The sequence below is a fragment of the Pan troglodytes genome, chromosome X (genome assembly GCF_028858775.2).
Source record: "Pan troglodytes isolate AG18354 chromosome X, NHGRI_mPanTro3-v2.0_pri, whole genome shotgun sequence".
NCBI lineage: Eukaryota > Metazoa > Chordata > Mammalia > Primates > Hominidae > Pan > Pan troglodytes.
This window is the reverse complement of record NC_072421.2, coordinates 46,977,610-46,990,939: the sequence shown is the minus strand read 5'-3', so window position 1 is coordinate 46,990,939 and position 13,330 is coordinate 46,977,610. Positions and strand designations below refer to the sequence as shown.

Below are 13,330 nucleotides of genomic sequence, written 5' to 3'. Positions count from 1 at the left end.
TCACTGCAACCTCCACCTCCCAGGTTCAAGTGGTTCTCCTGCCTCAGTCTCCCAAGTAGCTGGGATTACAGGCACCTGCCACCATGCCTGGCTAATTTTTGTATTTTTTTAGTAGAGATAGGGTTTCACCATGTTGGCCAGGCTGGCCTCGAACTCCTGACCTCAAGTAATCTGCCCACCTCAGCCTCCAAAGTGCTGGGATTACAGGTGTACAGTGCTGGCATGACATGCCTGGCCTGAAAAATTCTACTTTCTATATGTTATTTTTTAATTGTTCTTAGTCTTCTTTTCATAAATGTTACTTTTTTAAAAACATGCTCTACATGTTCAGAGAAACTTTCCTAGGAAGGAACTATAGAAACGATCCCTTGCTGGGCATGGGGGCCCACACCTGTAATCCCAGAATTTTGGGAGGCTGAGGAAGGAGGATTGCTTGAGCCCAGGAGTTTGAGACCAGCCTGGGCAAGACAGTGAGACCCTGTCTCTACAGAAAAATTTTAAAAATAGCCCAGTGTGATGCTGTGTGCCTGTAGTCCCAGCTACTCAGGAGGCTGAGGTGGGAAGATTGCTTGAACCTGGGATGTCAAGGCTGCAGTGAGCCATGATGGCACTATTACACTCCAGCCTGGCTGACAGAGTGAGGCCCTGTCAAAAAAAAAAAAAAAAAAAAAAGAAAGAAAGAAAAGAAAAGAAAAAGAAATGACTCCTGAAAGCATAGTCTTTAAATGTTACTTCCTGATGAATGCCTTTTTGTAAATGAATTCAAGATGTAGATAAATGAGAAATGAAATAGAGACTATTATATTTCAGTTATATAGCTCACTCATCCATTTGGATAATTTTTCCATATTCTATAAAATGTCACCATCTGCTGGGGGAAGAAAAGATGTACAATTCAACTTTGTTGCGTAAGTGGTATTTCAAATCAACATGATTACTTAGAACTGTAGAACTTTTCTTTAGCAAGATGATTACACCAGCTCGGCTGGTGAAAAATTACCAGAACACATAGGCAAATACTATTCACCACTGTGCTTTGTTTGAGGATATTCTTTCTCCAATGGGCAATTCAGATCAATTATCCTTTAAAATGTTTTAACAAGTAGCACTTTTTGTTTGTTTGTTTTTTGAGTCTCGCTCTGTCGCCCAGGCTGGAGTGCAATGGTGCGATCTCGGCTCACTGCAACCTCCGCCTCAGCCTCCTGAGTAGCTGGGATTACAGGCACACACCATCATGCCCGGCTAATTTTTGTATTTTTGTAGAGATGGGGTTTCATCATGTTGGCCAGGCTGATCTTGAACTCCTGACCTCAAGTGATCCTCCTGCCTTGGCCTCCCAAAGTGCTGGGATTACAGGCATGAGCCACCTCACCCAGACTCCTTTTCCATTTTCTATTCATATGTTCACTTTTACATATGTACACTTTTACATATGTACACTTTTACATATTTTACAAATAGCAGTTTGTGGGGATATTTTTTATTAGAGACATTGTAATCATTCAGTGGGTCCTTCTGTTAGAATAGGTAGCTAGGCAGACATGAACAGGGCAGGAGAAGGCCCCCAAATCCCCAGGCAACCATCAGGTGATGGTCAGGTGGTTGTTAAACTGTCTCGCTAAAATAATAATTGGTCGCAGCTGGCACCAGAGAAAGGCAATCTCTCAATGGATAGAAACACCTGAAGCTGGTAATGAGCAACTTCCAAATAAGATATCAGGAGTTAGGCAAACGGGCTCAAGTATGTGCACTAAGAGGCAAAATGGCGGAGTTTAACTGGTGTATGACATTCCTCTAGGAACGCTTGACTGGTAAGGGAAAAATGCCTCAAATGAGCATGTGCCTAACTTCAGTAAACACACTGTGCGTGCAGCCTCATCCAAGTGCTGGCAGGCCATGGTGCATGCAGACAGCCCACTCCAAGGAAAAACAGAGGAGAAATGGAAATCTCAGAACCATGCCAGCGTATAAAACAACAAGTCAAGGGCTGAACAGCACACTTGGATCTCTCAAGTTGCCCACTTGACCCTCTTCCAAGTGTACTTTACTTCCTTTAGTTCCTGCTCTAAAACTTTTAAATAAACTCTCACTCCTGTTCTAAAACTTGCCTTGGTCTCTCACTCTGCCTTCTGCCCCTTGGCCAAGTTCTTTCCTCCAAGGGGGCAAGAATCGAGTTTGCTGTAGACCCGTTGGATTCGCTGCTGGTAACACTTCCTGCCCACTGCACAGACAAAATCAGTTTACTGAGACCATGGCATTGCAATAAAGAGTTTGGCTGGGTGTGGTGGCTCACATCTGTAATCCCAACACTTTGGGAGGCTGAGACAGGTGGATCACTTGAGGCCAGGAGTTCAAGACCAGCCTGGCCAACATGGTGAAACTCCGTCTCTACTAAAAATACAAAAAATTAAGGCCGGGCATGGTGGCTCATGCCTGTAATCCCAGCAATGTCAGAGGCCAAGGCAAGTGGGTCACCTGAGGTCAGGAGTTCAAGACCAGCCTGGCCAATATGGTGAAATCCTGTCTCTACAAAAATACAAAAATTAGCTGGGCATGATGGCATGTGCCTGTAATCCCAGCTACTTGGGAGGCTGAGGTGGGAGAATCGCTTGAACCCAGGAGGCAGAGGTTGCAGTAAGCCAAGATCATGCCATTACACTCTAGCCTGGGTGACAGAGCGAGACTCAGTCTCAAAAAAAATAGCCAGGCATGGTGGCGCATGCCTGTAGTCCTAGCTACTCAGGAGGCTGAGGTAGGAGAACCATTTGAACCTGGGAGGTGGAGCTTGCAGTGAGCCAGATCATGCCACTGCACTCCAGCCTGGGTGATGGAGTGAGACTCCATCTCGAAAAGAAAGAAAGAAAGAAAGAGTTTAATTGACATGAGGCTGGCCACGCCACGTGGGAGATGGAATTATTACTCAAATCAATCTCCCTGAAAACTCAGAAGTTAGGGTTTTTCAAAGATAGTTTGTCAGACAGGGGGCTGATTGGTTGGAAGTGCAATTATAGGGGTGTGGAAAATGGTCCTTGTGTGCCAAGTCTGCTTCTGGGTGGGGGCCACAAGACCAGTTGAGTCATGAGTCCATCTTGCCAGTCCGGAGTGGAGCCATCCGGTCACCATAAATGCAAAAACCTGAAAAGACATCTCAAAAGGCCAATCTTAGGTTCTACAATAGTGATGTTATTTACAGGATTAACAGGGGAAGTTGCAAATCTTGTGGTCTCTGGAACAATGGCCATTAATCATTTAACTCCACCTACATCTTAGCAAAATTCAGGCCCCTTTCATCTTTCTTTTTTTTTTTTTTTTGAGATTGAGTCTTGCTCTGTTGCCCAGGCTGGAGTGCAGTGGCACTATCTCGGCTCACTGCAACCTCTGCCTCCCTGGTTCAAGCGATTCTCCTGCCTCAGCCTCCTGAGTAGCTGGGACTACAGGCACCGGCCACCACGCCCGGCTAATTTTTGTAATTTTAGTAGAGACGGGGTTTCACCATATTGGTCAGGCTGGTCTTGAATGCCTGACTTCAGGTGATCCACCCACCTTGGCCTCCCAAAGTGCTGGGATTACAGGGGTGAGCCACTGTGCCCGGCCTCATTAGTTTTACAAAGGTGCTTTAGTTTTGGGGAAGGGCTATTATCATCTAAACTGCAAACTGCATTTCCCCCAGTTAGCTTGGCCCATGCCCAGGGATGACCAAGGGCAGTTTAGAGTTTAAAGGCAAGATGGGGGTTGGTTGGATCAGATCTCTTTCACTGTCATAATTTTCTCACTGTTAAAATTTTTGCAAAGGCAGTTTCAATATCACCTCTCTTCTTAAGTGTTGCAAATATTCTTCCCAGTCTATAACTTGTCTTTTGATTTCCTATGGCATGAGGACTAAACTCTGATCTTGAAATTCCTATCTAAGGGGTCTGGGGAGTCATGCCCTACAAACTATAAAAATCTAATTCGATTTTTAAAATTAACCTGACACAATGTGGCTTACTTTCCAACCTGACTCTGGTATAGCATCACATGATAGATAGCAGACACTGAAGGAAACCAAATTATTTTATCCCAAAATATATTTCTTTGACATATTTTAAAATGGCTGCCACAGGGCCAACACATTGAAATGACTCTGCAAAGCTGCCTTTTGCAGTGGAAATTTGCATTGGTAGAGAATCTCCATTAATGCACCCAGGCCTTCCCTTTCTAGGCCTTTTCCAGATCTAGGAGAGATTAACTGCCAGTCTGATGTCTTTAAGGTCTGAAAGAGACATTTACCATCTATTCTCTCTGAGGGCTGCTACTTAGGAACCTTCATCTACATAACAAGGTCCTCAGCCCCCATAACCCCCTTATCTTAACTCAAGCATTCCTTTCTACTGACTTCATGTCTTCAGACAACAGCTTAACTCTCTCAACCAATTGTCATCTAAAGAATACCTAAAACCCGGCCGGTCGCGGTGACTCACGCCTGTAATCCCAGCACTTTGGGAGGCCAAAGCAGGTGGATCACCTGAGGTCGGGAGTTCCAGACCAGCCTGACCAACATGGAGAATCCCCACCTCTACTAAAAATACAAAATTATCTGGGTGTGGTGGCGCATGCCTGTAATCCCAGCTACTCAGAAGGCTGAGGCAGGAGAATCCCTTGAACCTGGGAGGCAGAGGTTGCAGTGAGCTGAGATCGTGCCACTGCAATCCAGCCTGGGTGACAGAGTGACACTGTCTCCAATATATATACATTTTTAAATGAAGTCTAGGATTTACTTTATGGCTTCAGGGTTGTCCTTCTGGTTTATGCTCCATCATGATGTTATATAATATTCATATATATATAATTTATTTATTTTTGAGACAGAGTCTCACTCTGTCACCAGGCTGGAGTGTAGTGGCATCATCTAGGCTCACTGCAACCTCCGCCTCCCGGGTTCAAGCGATTCTTCTGCCTCAGCCTCCCGAGTAGCTGGGACTACAGGCAGGTGCCACCACGCCCAGCTAATTTTTGTATTTTTAGTAGAGACAGGGGGTCACCATGTTGGCCAGGTTAGTCTCAATCTCCTGACCTCGTGATCCACCTGCCTCGCCTCTCAAAGTGCTGGGATTATAGGCGTAAGCCACCACACCTAGCCCGTATATATTTTATTATTTTTCATATTTAATTTTAATCCACTTGGAGTTTGTCATTATATATAATATGTAGGGGTCCAGGATTTTTTCCTTACAGATTTACATCACATCAATCCTATCAATTTTCACAAACTGAAAACACCTTTAATTTTCAATACATACATGGATATACATTGGAACTCTGCCTTCTACTGACGTTTTTGTCAACCATTATAACTTAGCATAAGTAGGTTTATAATTTTTTTTTTGCAGCAGGGTCTCACCCTGTTGCCCAGGCTGGAGTGCAGTGGCATGATCAAGCCTCACTGCAGCCTCAAAGCTCTGGCACTCAAGTGACTCTCCCACCTTAGCTTCCTAAGTAGCTGGGACTACAGGCACACACCACCATGCCCAGAGTTTTTTTTTTTTTTTTTTTGGTAGTGATGAGGTCTTACTATGTTGCCCAGGCTGGTCTCAAACTCCTAGGTTCAAGCCATCCTCCCACCTCAGCCTCCCAAAGTGTTGGGATTATAGGCGTGAGCCACCATGCTTGGCCCCTCTCAACTTATTTTTTCATACTTTTTAAGGTAAACGTCAGACATTTAGTCTTCCCTGTCTTGGGTACAACTGAGTGGAGATGGTGTTGTGGACAGTAAAGGAATTTTGCCAAAACAGTCATAAGTAAAGAAAGGCAGATTTATCAGAGAAAGTTTGAAGATATGTTGTAAGGGTTCAATGGGCAGCACAGCAGAGAAGAGGCTGTCTGAGAGGCAGGGGCTGGAGGTTTTAAGTTTTATAAGGTTGTACTGGAAAGGCCACATGCAAAACAAGGTATCTGGGAACAGGATGTGTGCCAGCAGGTTGTCTGCAATTAGCCATCTATAGAACAATTGTTCTCTCTCACCTGGGACCCCTTCCTTCTTGTTGCTTACTTATGAGGACTCCACATTCCATATATTCTGATTCTGGATTTTTTTGTTTCAGTGATCTAATTCTGCTCTATGCCACATTATTTACTTTAGTTTATAATGCCCTCTAATATCTTGTAAGATGAGTCTTCCCATGTTACCTCTATCCACCAAATACTCTTAGTTGTTCATATATTTTTTCTGCCAATTAAAATGAAGTATAATTGTACTATAGGCCCCTGATCCCATTTAGCATATTGGTTAAATTGCCTTAAATCTATCAATTAGGCTTAGGGACAATTTCGTTTTTTTTTGTTTTTTTTTTGAGACGGAGTCTTGCTCTTGCCCAGGCTAGAGTGCAGTGGCGTGATCTCGGCTCACTGCAAGCTGCCTCCTGGGTTCATGCCATTCTCCTGCCTCAGCCTCCCGAGTAGCTGGGACTACAGGCACCCGCTACCATGGCCGGCTAATTTTTTTGTATTTTTAGTAGAGACGGGGTTTCACCATGTTAGCCAGGTTGGTCTCGATCTCCTGACATGATCTGCCCGCCTCGGCCTCCCAAAGTGCTGGGATTACAGGCGTGAGCCACCGTGCCCGGCCAGGTTTTACAGTATTAAGTCTTCACTAAGGAGTACAGTTTATTTTCCTTTATATAGATGATGTCCAACCTTCTTAGGCTTATTTATACTTGTGTTCTTGTTTTTTGAATTGCATCATTTTTCCTACTATATATATTTTACTAGTCATCATTCACATGTACATTACAGCTAATCCAGATACTACAAAGCCCATAGTTGGTATCTAGCTAGGTAATAGCCACAATACCATTTTCATTTCAGAAAAGAAAGTGACAATGCAAAGGTGGACTTGAGACACAGAGGGAAAAAGGAACCTGGAAGATAGTACGCTAAATGAAATAAACTAGACACAGAATGACAAATACTGCATTATCTCACTTAAAGGTGAAATCTTAAAAAGTTGAACTCATAGAAACAGAGAGTAGAACAGTGGTTACCAAGGACTGGGGATGCAGGAGTGGGAGACAGGAAATGGAGAGATGTTGGTCAAAAAATAAAAACACTCTTTTTTTTTTTTGGAGACAGAGTCTTGCTCTGTCGCCCAGGCTGGCGTGCAGTGGCACAATTTCAGCTCACTGCAACCTCTGCCTCCCAGGTTCAAATGATTCTCGTGCCTCTGCCTCCCAAGTAACTGGGACTACAGGTGCGCGCCACCACATGTGGGTAATTTTTTGTATTTTTAGTAGAGACAGGGTTTCACTATGTTTCCCAGGCTGGTCTTGAACTCCCGAGCTCTGGCAATCCACCCACCTTGGCCTCCCAAAGTGCAAGGATTACAGACGTGAGCCACCACATCTGACCTAAAAGGTAAAAACATTCTACGATGAACAAGTTCTGCAGATCTAAGGTACAGTATGGATGGTGATGGATGTATTAGTTGATTGTGGTAACCATTATACAATGCATACACATATCACATTTTAAAAACCCACTGTTTTAGGTATAAAAAAGAAAGACATGTATTTTTAAAAAATGAAAGAAAAACACCAAGAAAAGATGAGGCAAGCATAACAAACCTAGTGGTTTTCATTTGAAGGCAGTGGTTTTTAAACAAAAGTATTTTCACAAAAGGAATGAGAACATCTCAGTATTATATATTTGATACAATTCCCAAATAAATTGTCACAATAAAACAAGGTTGCTTATGCAGAACCCTTGAAATACAATGTATGTAAAAATATTTTTACTACTGTGCTCAAGAATAGAGATTTTGAGGACAATTCTTACATATTTAAGAAGCAAAAACTTTAGTTAATACTCAGACTTTATTCAACATCAGAAAATATGCAATGAAGAGAAAATCTACAATTTAAATCAGCTTGCAGATACATTTACTTCTGGATCACAACTTACTCAGCATTAGAAAATTCACACTGGCTGGGCGTGGTGACTCACCCTGTAATCCTAACACTTTGGAAGGCTGAGGGCAGGAAGAGGCCTTGAGTCCAGGAATTCCAGACCAGCGTGGGCAACATAGCGAGACACTATCTCTACAAAAAATTTAAAAAATTAGCCAGGTGTGGTGGCGCACACTTGTCCCAGCTACTCAGGAGGCTAAGGTGGCAGGGTCCTTTGAGACCAGGGTCCTTTGAGCCGAGGCTATAGTATGCCATGATCACGCCTCTAAATAGACACTGCATTCCAAACTAGGCAACATAATGGCATCCTGTCTCTAAAATAAATAAATAAATAAGAAAATATTTGGCTGGGCGCAGTGGCTCACACCTGTAACCCCAGCACTTTGGAAGGCTGAGGCAGGCGGATCACCTGAGGTCAGGAGTTCGAGACCAGCCTGGCCAACATATAGTGAAACCCCGACTCTACTAAAAATACAAAAAAATTAGCTGGGCATGGTGGCGTGTGCCTGTAATCCCAGCCACTCAGGAGGCTGAGGCAGGAGAATTACCTGAACCCACGAGGTGGAGGTTGCAGTGAGCCAAGATCACGCCGCTGCACTCTAGCCTGGGCAACAAGAGCCAATAACGCCATCTCAAAAAAAAAAAAATTGGCTACATGCAGTGTTTTTATCACATTAACCGGTATTATGGTGAAGTTACCTTTTGAAAAGTCATCTGGCAAAAACAACTGTTAACATCAGATGACAGTGACTTTGACAAAGCATTATACTACTAGGGTAAAAATGACTGAAGAGATTGGCGCAAAATGAGGAAAGGGGCTTCGTTTCTGAGAATACCAGCTCCACTCAATACTGGATACTCTCCTGCCTATGGAAATCCACAGGGGCAGTTGCAGAGAGTGCTGCATGTTTCATAGTGTTGGGATAGGACAATGAAAACTAACATTTACCAGGTGCCTGCCACGGGCTATTCCTGGGCTTGAGGCTCTAAAGATGTCCCTTTGAACAATAACAACAGCCATCTAGGTTAGGTGGTCCTTAGCTATGGCAGAAAAGAGGGGACTGAGGCCCAAGAAGCTAGTAAGTGGTGGATTCCAGTCTTTTCTTCCAATGGATTAGTAGACACCAATGGCCCAGGAAGGGTGTTTCTTGATTTTTGAATACTAACATCATGAATAGCAAATGCTGGCATGGCAATAAGGGCATGCCCTGCATCTGGTCACATTCAAATCATCAGTCCCTTCTCTTTCTGCATAAACACTTGATCTTACAGAATCAGGATATGGAGAGATGCTGGCCAGGGCCACAGATCAGGTGCTTCTGCAGTTTGCAGTTTCTTTACTCTCCTCAGGACATATTAACCCTATCATACTATTAACCCTTTTCTGCCTACTGATAGTGATATCTGAAAAGATAGTGATATCTCTCCTCTAGAAATAAATAGGTTGGTATCTCTAAACCTGGCCATCAGTAACACATACACATGAAATTCTGAATGAGCAGTAATTCACTGCTCACATGTCCAAGGGAAAACAGGCTCTTTTCCTGGGACTTGTACAGGAGGCTTGGAGAGGGTCACTTCCCAGGGTCTGGCTGTATTGAGTTTGCAGATTTAGGTTGTAACTCATCCAAACTATCTGGGGAATGCAAGTTAACCTGAGAGGAGAAAGAGAAAGAGGAAAAACACTCATGTTCAAATGGAAATTAAATACGTGTCTGATAGATTCCACAAATGTCGTGGACACATCTATGAACAGTGTCTGGCACCAGCTGGCTCTAGCACAGAAGGGTTTGCTGTGTACCTGAGGGAGACTCTGTCGTACTTGACCCAAAGAGGCCCGCTTGGTGACCAGGCAGGCATAGTAAGCATGGAGAACAACACTTGTTCTCTTTCTCCCAGACCCAGACAGGAAACAGAAAACTTTCCTCAAGTTTACTACAGGCCTTTTTAGCGGGCCATGTTGCCACTGGCTGGCATTCTCAGAGAAAACACCTCTCCGCTAAAAAGTAAAATCCAGATTCTCCCAGGGTGTCTAAGATCCTAGGAACCGGAGCCCCACCACTGGGTAGAGAACAATCAGAATGAGGCTTTCTTCCCTCACTTCGGGAGGTTGCTGGCTCTGAAGCCCGGCTCCAAAGCCCCTCTTCCAGGCCACTTCCCCGACTGAGCCAGACCTCTTGCTCTTAGGACGCTCTGAGCCAGGCCTAGGGCCCCGCTCCATGTGGCCTGCCTGGACCCTAGAGGGCCGCGCTCTGGAGCTGCCACGGATGCCAGAGGCGCGACTCTTTTTCCTATTCCTAGGAGCGGAAGACAGAAACAGTGGCCTTGGGGACAGAGGGGTGGGAACACCCCACGTCCACTGCAAGAGAACGAAGTGGAAGAAGGGATTTCGGCTTCGGAGCCGGCAGGAGCCTGGGCACTGGAAAGCCCGCGCGGAGTTCTCTCGCCTCTCGCCGCCCAGGTACGCCTCCCCGGACCTTTTGTACGACTCACCGTTGGAAATGGTCACACATTCCTTCTCCCCTTAGAGCGAACACTGTCATAACCACTGAAGCGCGGGCCCAGGAGCGCCACATCGGCCACAGGCTTTGTTGCCCCGCCTTCAAAGCCACTGCGCGTGCGCATTGCTTTGACTTCACGTTCCCAGGGGGCTGTGGGAAGCGGAAATGCTCGGCTGACCCGGAGGGTGGCGCTTCGTTCACACTGGCTGTTGTCATCCGCCCCTGAGGTTTCAGGCTGTCGGCAGTGAAGTAAGCGGGAGGGTGAGGTGGTGATGGTTTTGATCGGGGGAAGGGGGGACGGGAGGAATGACGGGAGTTTACGGGGCCGTGGGGTCATGGGGCCACGGGTGAGCGTCCTTGTGGGGATTGAGTGACACAGGCGGTGGGCGTGAGTGTTGGGGGCGAGGTTCGGGGCCAGCGAGTGACTAATTGATTGAGTCACTCAGCGCTTGTATCCTCACCCGGTGGTAACTGCCAGACACTCTTGCAAATGTTTCACATTAGCAGGAGCCCTGTGAGGTGTTACGATGATTATTTTCATGTTATAGAGAGAAAACGGTACAGTGTGGCTTGGCAACCTGTCCAAAGTCCCGTAGGTAGCAAACCCGAGGAATCCTTTTTCTTTTTCTTTTCCTGTACTTTGTTTATCATGTTTATTGTTTCCAGTGTGTCTCTTCCTCCAGACTAGAAATCTGGAGCTGGGAATTTGAGATTTTGTTCACTGATGGATTTGCAACACGGAGAACCGGCTCATGGAAGGCACTCATTTCTTCAGTGAATAAAAGTGGCACAGCAGTCAATCAGTTGATTCCAAAGCCCGGACTCAGGAAGGCAGGGTTTCGCTCACTGAGGATAATTGAGCTGTGCATGAATGTTAACTCTTAAAACTAGAATGAGGGGTTGTCCCTCTTCTGTTGGGTAAAAACCTTTGGGTTTCACTCAACTTCACTGCATGGAAGGGAGCATAGGTGTTGCTAATTGAATCTCCTGTGGTCATTGTGTTTCCAGGGTCAGAGTGCAGACCTGAGACCACTGCTCACCGACTTCAGACTCCAGTTTATCTGTGCCTTGGCTTCCCCACTTAGTCGCAGAAGACTTAGGCTGAGGCCCCAGGAAGAGGTGAGTTCCCTGGGTCACAGGCAGAGATCTAGTGCTATAGTGATGGCCCCAACTGGGGCGTGTTTGTCTCTGAATCCCTTGGTCCTGCCGCCTTGGACACAAGAGAGGTACGCTGAGCTGAGGCGAGTTGGAGGAGAAGCCTCAGCAAGAGCCCAGACCCAGATCCTCAGAGCAGAGAAAGGAGGCTCACGGGACAGCAGGTCCTAGAAGAGCTGGACCCGTAGTGGCCTTTGTCCCTCACTTCAGCTGAGACAGAGCAAAGCTGGCTCTACTTCCAGGTGCCATGGAGGACCATGTGACAGTGCAGTTTGATTCCTGCTGGAGGAGGGACAGGTGAAAGTCACAGGTGGATGGAGGCATGGATGTCCCCCATGGGGGCAGGTGCCCTGCTGTAGTACCTGCAAAGGCGGGATGAGGCTGGGAAGGATCACAGCCAGCCACAGAGGATTGGCCTCTCCTAGCACACCTATTTGTGCACCCCCATGCTTCCTTCTCTTGCCATTGGCTATTTCTGAATTTGAGTCAGCCCCACACCATCAACCAGGCACCTGCTTCCAGGGGAAATGCTGAGTGTCCCTTCATCCTGACCAAAGTGCAGAAAATATATTTTTAGTTTATAGAATTTCAGAGTAGTCTCTAGGTATGCTGTCATCCATCTCTGCTGCCTTATTTCAGTGCTTAATGAAAGTGGGCCAGGGGACATGACCTGCTAAGCTACACGGAGCTGAACCCTGTTGTCCTGATGGTATCACAGTGATTGCTGCAGTATGAAATGGTTACTCTGCACAGAATCTCCTTGCTGGAACTTTCTTTTGAAAATCTGCCAAAGAAGGAGGAGCATGGCAATCAAAATGCAAATCATGGGAAAGGAGGAAGTGGTGGGGTGGGAGCAGGGTAGGTGGCCAGTTAGAGAGGTGGATGCAGGGAAGCAGGCACAGTGGTTTTCAGCCCCTCACAGAACTGACAGTGCTTGGCTATTACCCACCCAGCCCTACATCTCTCCTTCCCTGCGGCCCTTTGAGCCCTGGTTGGGCTCCTTCCTCCAAACCACATCAAGAGATCCTACTCATACACACTTGGAGAGTGTCTTTTCACCTCTAGGGCTCTGTTTGATAAGAAGTGATTTTTTAATAAATTTTAATTTTTGTTTCATTAGTAATTAATATTCCTTGTGAAAAATGCAAATAAACAAGAAAATTAAAATCACCGAACAATGTAACCAATGTCAGCATTTGAATAAATGCTGTTTGAGGTCAGGCGCGGTGGCTCATGCCTGTAATCCCAGCACTTTGGGAGGCTGAGGCGGATGGATCACCTGAGGTCAGGAGTTTGAGGCCAGCCTGACCAACATGGTGAAACCCCGTCTCTACTAAAAATACAAAAATAATTAGCTGGGCATGTTGGTGCATGCCTATAATTCCAGCTACTTGGGATGCTGAGGCAGGAGAATCGCTTGAACCCGGGAGGTGGAGGTTGCAGTGAGCTGAGATCATGCCACTGCACTCCAGCCTGGGCAACAAGAGCAAAACTGCATCTCAAAAAAAAAACAAAAAAAAGAATAAATACTGTTTGAGACTTCATATTTGTACATATTGCTTAACAAAAATGAGATTACACTGCAGTTGCTTTGTTGGAACCTCCCTTTAAACACCCAGGAACTGAAAACAAAGTTCAGAAACCATCTTTAAAGCCTGTGTAGTATGCTTGTTTTGCACGTGTCATATTTTTTTACTAAGTCCCCTTTGCTGCACATTTAGTTGCTTCGAAGAT

General features: G+C 45.6%; 1 protein-coding gene and 1 long non-coding RNA gene across 27 annotated transcripts in view; one reads left to right on the top strand and one right to left on the bottom strand.

The window, feature by feature from the left end:
• Nucleotides 1-7,581: 7,581 nt before the first annotated feature.
• LOC134809337 (uncharacterized) lies at nucleotides 7,582-10,559 on the bottom strand. The gene is made up of 3 exons (XR_010154799.1): nucleotides 10,434-10,559; nucleotides 9,421-9,595; nucleotides 7,582-8,072 (listed from the first exon to the last, which is right to left on the bottom strand). It is a non-coding gene; the product is annotated as an uncharacterized LOC134809337 (long non-coding RNA).
• A 26-nt stretch (nucleotides 10,560-10,585) lies between these two features.
• The window catches only part of ZNF674 (zinc finger protein 674), a 46,202-nt gene continuing 43,457 nt past the window's right edge, over nucleotides 10,586-13,330 (top strand). For 16 of the 26 annotated variants that reach the window (XM_063804620.1, XM_063804616.1, XM_063804614.1 and 13 more), the window contains exons 1-2: nucleotides 10,601-10,690; nucleotides 11,450-11,560. The gene's annotated coding sequence lies outside the window, so the exon portion shown is untranslated. Of the gene's footprint in view, nucleotides 10,703-11,449; nucleotides 11,561-13,330 lie in introns of all 26 variants that reach the window. The other 10 variants (XM_063804603.1, XM_016942715.4, XM_063804617.1 and 7 more) reach the window with 8 other exon arrangements.